Source organism: Lactuca saligna, chromosome 4 (assembly GCF_052625555.1).
Source record: "Lactuca saligna cultivar CGN05327 chromosome 4, ASM5262555v1, whole genome shotgun sequence".
Lineage (NCBI taxonomy): Eukaryota > Viridiplantae > Streptophyta > Magnoliopsida > Asterales > Asteraceae > Lactuca > Lactuca saligna.
This window is the reverse complement of record NC_136420.1, coordinates 80,926,057-80,937,580: the sequence shown is the minus strand read 5'-3', so window position 1 is coordinate 80,937,580 and position 11,524 is coordinate 80,926,057.

Genomic DNA, 11,524 nt, shown 5'->3' with positions numbered 1-11,524 from the left:
AAAAGATGGACAATCAAACCTATTTCAAGTTGTGTTGAAGACCTTCGACATATGCAACTCTGTTAACAGTAAATTTACCATTCGTGACTTTCCCATAACCTCTGACATGACACTTGTTGTTGTTTTCAAATTTAACCACTCCTGCATTTTCCAAGCTTCGATAATCTCTCAAATTTTCTTTTCTCCCAGTCATGTGACGAGAGAAACCACTATTAATATACCATTTTTCATCATATTGCTCGTTACATAAGACTTGCAATCAGTGGAAAAATTTAGGTCCCCAAGGCTTTTTGTGTCCATGGTGATTAGATTGAAAAAACATTGTGAAATGATGAACCGTATACCCAACTACAAACTTTGGATTTTAAATTGTCAATCAAGTCTACTTCGTTAGTTAAGGGTACAGAAATGTAATCATTAGATGGTTCAGAATTATCATTGGCCGTCTCTTTTTGAATAGATCTCCACTATTGAACAAAATAATTTGACTCCTTGGATGAAGAACTACCATTCGATGATTCACTCAAATATTTCTCATAAGCATCTTTGATTTGTTATTGAGAATACTTCTTATTTTGAAATAACTTTCCTTTTACCTCCATCCAATGATTGAAATTATTCACTTCACTCTTCCCATTGACAAAAGACGCTTCAGATGTTTGTTTCGAATGAGGATTGGGAAAATTTGGTTGTTTGGGTTTGAAAGTCGCATTTCTCTTTTCATTTGCATTTAATGTTTCAAATTGTTTGTTTGAAAACATAGCTTTTCCTGGTGGTTTGAACTAATTTTGAAAAAGTTTTTGATAACCAACATTAGATTGATGAAATTTTTTTGGTATTATCGAAAATCGTTTTTGACTTCAGAATTGATTAAAATTCCTTGATTCATTAAATTGAAAATCTTTTCTTTGAGAATGATTTTGCAAAAATCTTGCATGTTGTTTAGAAACATAATTCCTTGATGATTAAGATTTCACAAAATTCTCGTTGTTTGACTTTTGAAAATTTGGTTTTTGATTGAACTTCAAAACATTTTTTTTCCTTTTGAAAAATCATCTTGTGGTTGACGTTGTGACAAATCTTTTTTAATTTTACCGGGTGTTTTCTTAGCAAAAATATTGGTTTAAGAAGATGTCTGAACTGGTTTAGACTCTTTCTTTTCAGATGATTTAGTTAACAAAACATTTTGTTTTTTTCAAGACTCAATGTTTTGCCAATAAACCTTCTTTCTAGCTTTTGTCATTGAAATCAACTTTTCTTTTGAAATCTTTTCAATCTGTTCTTTGAAACTTTGAGCATTAGATATTGATTTTTTGAAAAGCATTATCACTTGCTTGTTGTTCAACTTTTGATTTTTTCAGTTTTAACAACCCAATTTCTTTTTGGTTTTGGTATTTGAAAATTGAACAAGTTCTTGTTGAGATTATTTTCGATTGTGTTTTGGTTTGAGAAAAATCCTTCTTTTGAAGCTTTCTTGTTATATTCTTCAACAACTTTATTGATTTCGGGTTTAACATTATCACCATTTCCTGAGGTAACAAACACCTTATTTGGGAAGATAATTTCATCTGTGCACTTGAAGTTTGGATACACAACTGAATTTGATTCAAGATAACGAGGACCCTTTTTTCATGACTTTGTCGAACTTGTCAATTTCACCATAAACTTGATCTTCTACAACCCTCGGTATGGTTGTTTCTTTCGGAATATCATCATCATCATCGTCACTATCTGTTTGACTATCTTCGACAATTACGTGGTCATGATCATGAACTTTCAAAGATGAGGGTTTATCAGTGTCAACTTTAACTGATGAATCAGTACATATTTCTTTACCCTTAGCGATTGAAGTGACATTAATGACTGATAACTGGGAATAGTCAACAACTTCCTCTTCTTTAATTTCACTAATATCATCGGAATCCTCTTCGATATCAGCAAAAAATTTTGGGAGTTAGATGTAAAATTCTCAATTCTTTTTGAAATTTTGATTTGTTCATTTTTGGTTAATGTCTCATATACAATATTAACAAGATCATTTTCATCTAAACATTTATCATTTCTAACAACACCATATGCATATGAGTCTATTGGGACCTTGTCAAACACATATATTTTCTTTTCATAGTCATAGGAAATAGAATCAATTTTCTCCCTTTCGAAATCTATAAAGGGCAAAAGTTTCATATGCTGTTCTTTGCTAATGTCAGATGAATGATGTAATGCGGTTAATTTCCCATATAGACGCTTAGCTAAATTACAGTAAATATTACGTTGTTTAAGAAAATTCTTATTATTAGTTCTGAGAGAATCTCTATCACACATGACATTAGTGATTTTCAATTCTAAACTATCTATCTTAACCTTGTTCGACTCCAAACACTTCTGAGTTTCTAGTTGTTGAGTATTGAACTTTTTGGCATCACTACTAGAAAAGATAAACAATTCATTAACATAAATAATAGCTTCATCAAACTCAGATAAAGATGAATTATCAGTAATAGAGGGAATATTAAAGGACTGAAAAAGAGAATATATATGCAAAGTCATGGGTGCCTTATGAACAGATGTCGAAACAAAACACTTTCACGTGATCTTCTTCCCGTCCTCTTCCTCGTGCTTTGAGAACATTGCCCCATGAGTAGGGTTTTGCATTTCCTCATCATCAGATCCTGACAAACAAATCTGATATGTGCCATCTTCCTCATCCATTCCCTTCGCCAAGAGAGACATCACCTTCGTCTTTTTTCTCACTTTGTCACACCCCCAAACTAGACGGCGAAAACGTCCGGGGGTGGATGACTTCATTTGTAGTTTCAAAATACATGCATTATAGTAATCAAAGTACAAACAACCGTTGCATAAATAAGTATAAGTTTTTATATGTGTTCAATCACTATATATTGACACCAAAGTAGTTATAGCAAAATACATAAGATATGACTCAAAATCGCTTAATCTTCTCAAAATCTCGGGGAACACCTGCTTACTGATTCCCTGAGAATACAAGTAATTTGAAAAGAGAGTATCAACATAAAGTTGAGTGAGTGCATAAGTATTTATGTTTGAAAGTATATTTTCTGTTCTTTGATTATGTAAACTGTTCCAGAAAATCGTATATTTTCTGTTGTATATGATAAGTAGTTTTAACTCTATAAAACCGTTCTTTTTCTAAACCATTATTCTGTATTTGTATTCCTTTGTAAAACCTGTACATGTGAGTGTGCCTAGCTCCACCAACTATTAATGTAAACTGTAATGTAATACTATAAAATATATCATTGTAAACTAGTACTTTGAAAATGTACTCATGTTTAGTTAATTAAATGTTATCGTATTGTTAATATCTTTTTAATGAGTTATTATAAACATATTATGACTAGATGGCCTGAAAGCAAAGCTTTGAAGGCGTTAAACTGTTGATAACAACTGTCACTCATAAGCGTGTATGCCCGGCTATAGCTAGCAGTCTGAGTGTGGGGTTGTCGATCCCAATATAGATCTATACACACTTGTTTCGATCCCCGATTGGAGATTCTGGTTATAATATCACGACTTTAACTATGTTGTTTAAATAAATAAACAACCTGAAAATTGTCTCATAAAAAGCATATAGACATTACGTGTTTTATGAAAACCCAATCATTCTGAAATAAATGATTGATACTATACTCCTTGTTTAGTATACTTGAAATGTACTTGTATGTTGTATACCCTTGTCTAGTTTTGAATCAAGCCTTTCTTCTTGTACAATATTGTTAACCCATGTTCTTGTAAAATTGCGTACTCTAGTATACTTGTGGGTTACTGTTTTTGAATCATAAATTATACCTATTATATTTTATATGTACTTTCTGTATTGATAATAATTGTTCATGAATGCAACCCTTGCTCAACATGTTTCCAAAGGGTATTGAAACTGAATGAAATAACCTGTATATATATATATATATATATATATATATATATATATATATATATATATATATATATATATATATATAATTGAAACGGCAGTCGGACAAATAACCGATACCTTAAGTCCACATCCAAATAAGGAAAAAGGAAATAAATCGAGTTATCAATCCTAAGCCCATTAAATCTTATATAAATACATACATATACATACATACATACATACACATACATACATATATATATATATATATATATATATATATATATATATATATATATATATATATATATATATATGATTTTTGGGAAAAATATAAGTGTATAAAATATCTTGAAAAGTCAACCATTTTCAAATACTTTTCGTGACTTGATGTCATTTTTAACAAAATTTGAAACCATTTGAATTGAAATCCATTTTTGTAAGATATCTTGAAACCATTTGTTGGTAACACAAAATTCTTGTGTTAGATTTGTATTCCCCCCCCCCCCCCCCCACCCCACCCTTAAAACTGTATAAACTATGAAAATACGGGGGTATGAACTCACCTTTTAGAGGGTGGTTCAAATGTTGATTTTATATAGGATGTTTACTTCCGCAAGTGAAATCGCGTAGTAAAACAAGTGCTATATAGAAATTTGTATAGTATACATGCAACCAATCAGCTAATATAATCGTAGGAATGATTGGAATTTGGACTAATTTGTAAATATAACTTACAAAGAGTAGTGTTAGAGGCTAATTTTGAGGCTAAACTGGGTTCACGGCCAGGAGTGGTCATGGACAAGGGTGTTTATAGCCAGGGGTGTTTATGGCCAGGTGGTTGTTCTTCGCGTGTTCTTCGTGTAAACTAGTGAAATTACTGGGTTTTCAGCTTAGTATAAGAAGATTGAGTGATGTTCTTGAAATGATAACAGGATAGATAAGTAATACCTGTTAGATATTATGAAGAACTAGTAATTAACACTTGAATACGATGAGAAAGGATGTTCTTGGCTGATGATACTTGAGAGGAAAGGCTTGGATTTTCATGTAAAATGTGTAGAAATGAAGGAAAATAGCTGAAACACACACACACACACACACATATATATATATATATATATATATATATGCGAGGGTTCACGGTCCGAAGGGTTCATAGTTGTGAACCTCGTACAAGGTCCGAAGGTGATTACGGCCGAAAAGATGTTTACGGCCCAGAAGTGGTTCGCGGTCGAGAATAAGATTCAAGACAATCAACTTTGATTTTAGAGCCAATAAAGGTCATTTTCCGAAGTGATAGGGATCGGATGTGTTTATGGTCGAAGCCTGATCACAGCCTCATTCACAGTCTAAGGGTTTGCGGCCCTCATATGCGGTCCGAAGGGATAAGAAAGAAAAAGAATGTGAAGTTTCTCGATTCTAATAACTCCCTTCGTGAACAAATAACACTTTGAATACAAGGTGTAAACACTTATAAAACATTATTGTAACTTCTTTAAGATAGAATAATATTTAAGTTAACTTGACATGTAGAAAATAACGGAGTGTTACATTACCCCCCCCCCCCCCCCCCCCCCCCGCGGGTTAGAGAGAATTTCATCCTAAAATTAGGACTATAGCGTTACAGAAATGTGACAACCCGTAATTTATTCCGTCACTGTAGCCCATTTCCGTTAATAAAACCGTTACGTTCCAATTTTTCCGTTAGCTTTGTTTTAAATTAATTTATTGCAACTTCTATTTAGGTTTCATAAGTGTCGGGATACATTTTAAACATTAAAATGTTTTCCATATTCGTTTGGAAAATATTTAGTTTCATCTAAGTTGTGATTACGGTAACTTAATCAGGTACGACCAAAAGCACCGTTTAACGTCAGTATCGGGTAAAATTCCACCGGGCCATAAACTCAACCCCTATATAAGGGATTGAGTGACATCATCTTGAAGCTTTTTCTCTCTCTTAAAACACTTTCTCTCACTACTCTCTCTCTAAAAATCCGATTTTGATCCAAAAACCCCCCTTTCAAGCCTCAAATTGGTAAGCAAACTATCCTAACTTGTTGTTTAACTTGATTGGTATGCAAATTCATGTTTGAATCACTCAAAACACCCATGAGCATGTGTTTACAGTTGGGAACACCTCCCAAAACCGTAAACACCTCTAAAGAGGGTTTTGAAGCCCCAAAACCCCTCCAAATCACTTGTAGTGCTTAGTTAAGACCTTTGGACTTGCACGAATGGACTTAGAGCACCAAAATCTTACCATTTAGGGGGTAAACCTGAGTTTACAGACCAAGAACATGCTTGGACCGTAAACCCTCATTCATGGACCATAAACACCATTTAAGGTGTTAGTTTGCCCCTAAACACCTCCAAAAACCTTCCATGTGAGTATAAAACCTTATAATCCTTCAAGAAATGCACCAAAACATACACAAATGGGTCAAACTTGAGTTTATGGCCCAAGAACATTCTTGGACTATAAACACCTCTTCTTAGACCTTAAACTCCTCCAATGGGTGTTAAAGTGCCCTTAACACCTTGTATGGCTTATAAATGGGTCTAGAACTTAGCATGCTTAACCTTCAACCACCAAATCACATGAATCATGGAAAAACATGAGTTTACTGCCATAAAATCATGTGTTTAAGGAAGTAAACTCACCAAGAACACCTTCATAGAACGTAAACTCCTTTTCCAAGGCCAATTCAAGTCCCAATCACTTCCTAAGCCATGGAATCAACCCTAGAACCTTCCTTTGTGCATTGTAATTAACCTAGGACCATCAAAACACATTAAGAATTGGTACATAAGAGTTTATAGCCGTAAAGTCATAGTTTACCGCCATAAACTCCTCAAATGGTCCTTAGGATGTTCAAATCACCATCCAAAGCCTTGAAAACCAAGTCTAGCATCACCCCTAAAGTGTTATAAGGCCATTTAGCAACCAAGAACACCCCCACCATGAGTTTACAACCCTAAACTCATGGGGACTTGGTCATTTGGATCGTAAACTACTAAAGGAGTTTACTCTTGAAGAGTAAACTCCATATCCAAGCCATACACGTCCATAGATGCTACCCGGGTCACTCCAAATACTTGAATTGAAGTGTTTTCGCGTCTAGAAGTGTTTACTCTTATCTAATTAATATATCAAGGTCTAATTAGATACAATTTATGTATCTCTTCATATTAGATAGAAACCTCGCGTGTTTTCAATCCCTGAACAAACAATTAGCATCAAACCGGCACACATCTCGACTGGTGAGTTCATACCCCTACGCCTTTTTCTGTGTTTTCAATGTTTTCAGGGGGAGGGGGGAATACAAGCAACTATAAACTTAAAACTGATGAAATTCTATAAATATCTGGAAAACTTTTAGATATCTTTACCCCTTATGTATTATGCGGAGCATAAGGGATGTTTTATCGAATATAGTCATGTGGATTTCAATTACAGTAAAGGAAACAATCAAAACAATCAAATTATTATGGGAATAATTTGGGATCTTCAGTTCATGTTTAACGAGTACAAATTTCATGCGAAGTCGATAGATAAACTATGTCTGATTCAGTTTATCTCCGTTTAATTTAGAGTATCATGCCAGATATTTTCTTTGTATTCAATTGCTTTTACTGTATTATGTTGTAAAAAGACTATGATGTTTGATAACAATCGAGTACACTGTGAATAATTTAATACTAGCTTGTGAGATTTATCTTCATTAAACCCTTCAGGATATCAGTAAATCCTCCCCGGAAGTGTAACCAGAGAGTCCTGGAGGGAGAGCGTGGAATTTTTGAATAGATCTATTCGGGACTGACAATCCTACACCTAAACTGCTAGCTACAGTTAGTCGGGCACGCCTAGGGTGACAAATCCTGGATATCGTATGACGCCTGAAGAACGTCAAGGAGGTTTCGTTGTCTTATTAGCATGGTTACCCGACTCACAATACGTATTAATATCAAAATATAAGTTTATTCACGGAATCTATATCTTCTCTTGATCTATAGTTTTACTGGATGGTATTCCCAGTGGTTTTAAATCTATAGTTTTATATATTAAAACTACCCACTATTTTCCTGGATGGTATTCCTAGGGATCTTTCAATATATAGTTTTACGTATTAAACTATCTACTGTTGTATCGAACGGAAATTCAGAACTTTAACTAAACTGTCCTTATAAGAAAATATGGGATTTTCTTGGATATCAAATTTTCAGAAAACCAAAGGAAACATGATCTTTTTACAAAAACAAACAGCTTATGAACTCACCAGCTTAATGCTGATTTTCAAACTGCTTGTATTCTCAGATCCACATTAGACAGGTACTCGTGATCTTTTGGAGAAGACGGAGCATTTTAGAAGACACGTCTTACTTTTGCTCAAACTTTTGTATAGTTAGAAATATATCACTTTACTCTCAAAAAATGTAATTAATCATATGTAATGTAATGTTTTGTGTTTACTATGCTTAGTATGTACATTGGTTGTGATACTACACATGGTGTCCTACGCCCCGAAACGTTTCCGCCATCGGTTTAGGGGTGTGATAGATTGGTATCAGAGCCCTTGTTTATAGTGAACTAGTATACCAAACCTTACATGGTATAAGACTATAAACACTAAGGGGCCAAAGTGCTATGAACTAAAAGTATACTTTAGAATATAAGTATTTTCAAAAGTATACAAGTATACCTAACTGCCGGAATCCGTAACTACATGTAGAACAAAACATAAGTAAATGGGTGTTGTGTGCTGCAGTTAAACCTGAGCAGTTATGTAGTCGTGTCTAGGGTCAATATAGCCTGATCAACTATATTCATTCGAGACATGGCCAACATGTTCTTGGGAGTGACTGTGGTGTGCAGCATGCCTAAAACTTACCTAACATCCAAACAATGATTCATCGATTCATCGAAACATAAGATACTATGGGAGTATCTTAGTCAGAACCGAGTACTTTGTAGAAATTCATTCAGAGTGATGCTACTCCTTCCTTCCTTAGCGATAGTTTATATGCTTTGATAACTCTTTCCTGTTTTATCACTTACTAGAACTTTATAACTGTTATAAAGAGATATTTCTTATTCCATATCTCTTGATTCAATTCAGAGGACTTATGATCCTCTCTTTCCTGGCTATTATAGATCAAGATGCCTCCAAGAAAGAGACCCAGCTCGAAGAACAACAACCCTCCGCCACCACCACCTCCTCCTCAATTTGATCCTGTGATGTTCCAAGCAGCTATTACTGCCACAGTAGTAGCTGCCATGTCTCAAATGAACCCCGGTAGCTCCAGTGGTCCAGGAGGTGGTACCCAACCTCAAAACCAAGAAGGTAGCCAGGGACACCGAAAGGAGTGTTCCTATAAAGACTTTATGAACACGAAGCCCACATCTTTCGATGGCACTGGAGGTGTCATTTCCTTAACCCGATGGTTCGAGAAAATCGAATCTATTTTCGAGATCTGTGCCTGCTTTGAATCGGATAAGGTGAAGTTTGCCACCTGCACCTTTACCGATAAAGCCCTGACTTGGTGGAACGGCCGAGTCAAATCCCTAACCCTACCTGTAGCTAATGCTATGGGTTGGGAGGCCATGAAGGATCTTCTACTTTTTTAGTACTGCCCACGGGGAGAGTTACAGAAATTGGAGCATGAACTTTGGAATCTAAAGATGAAGGGTTCCGACACCACCGCTTACACCTCCAGATTCGAAGACCTAGCACTTCTCTGTCCAATGGTTACCCTGGAAAGTAAAAGGATTGAAAGATTTATCTGGGGGTTAACCCAGCCAACAAAAGGGAATTTTTTGGCTGCAAAGCCAGACACATTTGACAGCGCTAAATGTCTGGCACAAACCCTGATTGATCACGAAGACAATCCCGATGAGAAGGTCACCACTCCCGAGCTAGTTAAAAGTAGTGGTGGTAGTAAAAAGAAATTCTGGAAAAAGCGAAAGGCTCAAGCTTCACAAGGATCCTCTAAGAAACAACAAACTGTGGCAGTTTTTGTAGTTTATTTGGTATAAAATTTAAGGCTTAAAGAAAACATTTATACAAGTGAAGACTAGCATGTTTTTGTAGTTTATTCTTGCTTTAGTGGATACATTATAGAGAGCTTCTCCTTAGGAGTTTAATGCATCACTTCATCAACTTCCATCTCCTATGAGAACCAAACTCTTCAAAAGTTGGGAAACTTTACTTTCTATCGTTGAATAAATCTTACCTTGATTTAAGCTTTCATTATTGTTTTTAGCATTTTTGGGAAAATGATTTTGAATAAATCCCAACAAGGTCCCACCAGCAATGAAGAAAATTCTTTGATTCGGCAAACCAAATGAGCAGTTGAATGATTCATGACGTATGAATCGATACCGCAGATAGAACTTATCGTTCCAAGGAACATGGAGTACTCGATCAAAACCGAAAGAGGGTGGGGTTAAAGTGTGATTCGGTTACCAAAAAAATAATATACAACTTAATTATTTATGCAACATCCGCTTTGTTATCGTGTAACCTATTAAATTCAAGAAAAACGGCTTAATTGATAGGTTATTCATGCATTTAATAGTCTATTGAGCAAAAAAGAAGTTTAGTGACCGGATCGAAGAAAGTGCGAAATTTTATTGTGCTACATAGATATTTTCTCCAAAATATAATATACATTACTTTAATTTCTTGTACCATTTTATTCATTTCAATCATTTATGCTCGTATGCAAAAGAAGTAATGATCGTACTAAACAACCACCATCAAGATTGATTGAAAATGACGATAAAAATCAACTGATGACAAAGTCCTTTGACTATGCTCAACCACCAAAAGAATGGATTAAATAGCCATAAAAGCCAAATGCACTTTTTTTTTTTTCTAAATATGGAAATTTAGAAAAATAGAATACGAGTAAAATATAAAATTGGTCCGTTTGCCTTGTTGTTTTTTTGTGGATTTGGTCAAAACATATTTTCAATTTGTATTAAACGTCCAAAATTGGACATGTTTTTAGGATTGGTCCCTCTTAAATGTAAAATGACTATTTTTTTTCCTTTAAATTTAGAGAAAAGTGCAAAATGGTCTATGTGATTTGTATTTTTTAGGAAACACGTTCAAATCTTGAAAATTTTGGATGAATGGTCTTTTTAAGAAAGTATGTTTGCGGTTTTGGTTCATATCCAAACTTTAAAAAACTTTTTACCCTTTAAATATTCATTTTTTTATTTAAAGAATTTTTGTAATATTTTTATAATATTTAATAAATATTAAAAAGAGGGGGTGGTCTCTCTCTCTCTCTCTCTCTCTCTCTCTCTCTCTCTCTCTCTCTCTCTCTCTCTCTCTCTCTCTCTCTCTCTCTCTCTCTCTCTCTCTCTCTCCACCCATTTGGATTTATTCTTTATGAACACACATACATACACCCACTTAGTGAGGTCTTCATAAACACACACATAAGAATGTCTTTATGAACATTCTGCCACCACCAATTATCACCACAACTGTTGCCTCTACTTGTTCATCACAACCTCTCCCATGCTTGTTCATTAATGCTACATCATCCCGTTCACATCACTACTCTCTGAAACATGAATTTGATCAGCTCTGATTATGGTAGAAGAGAGAA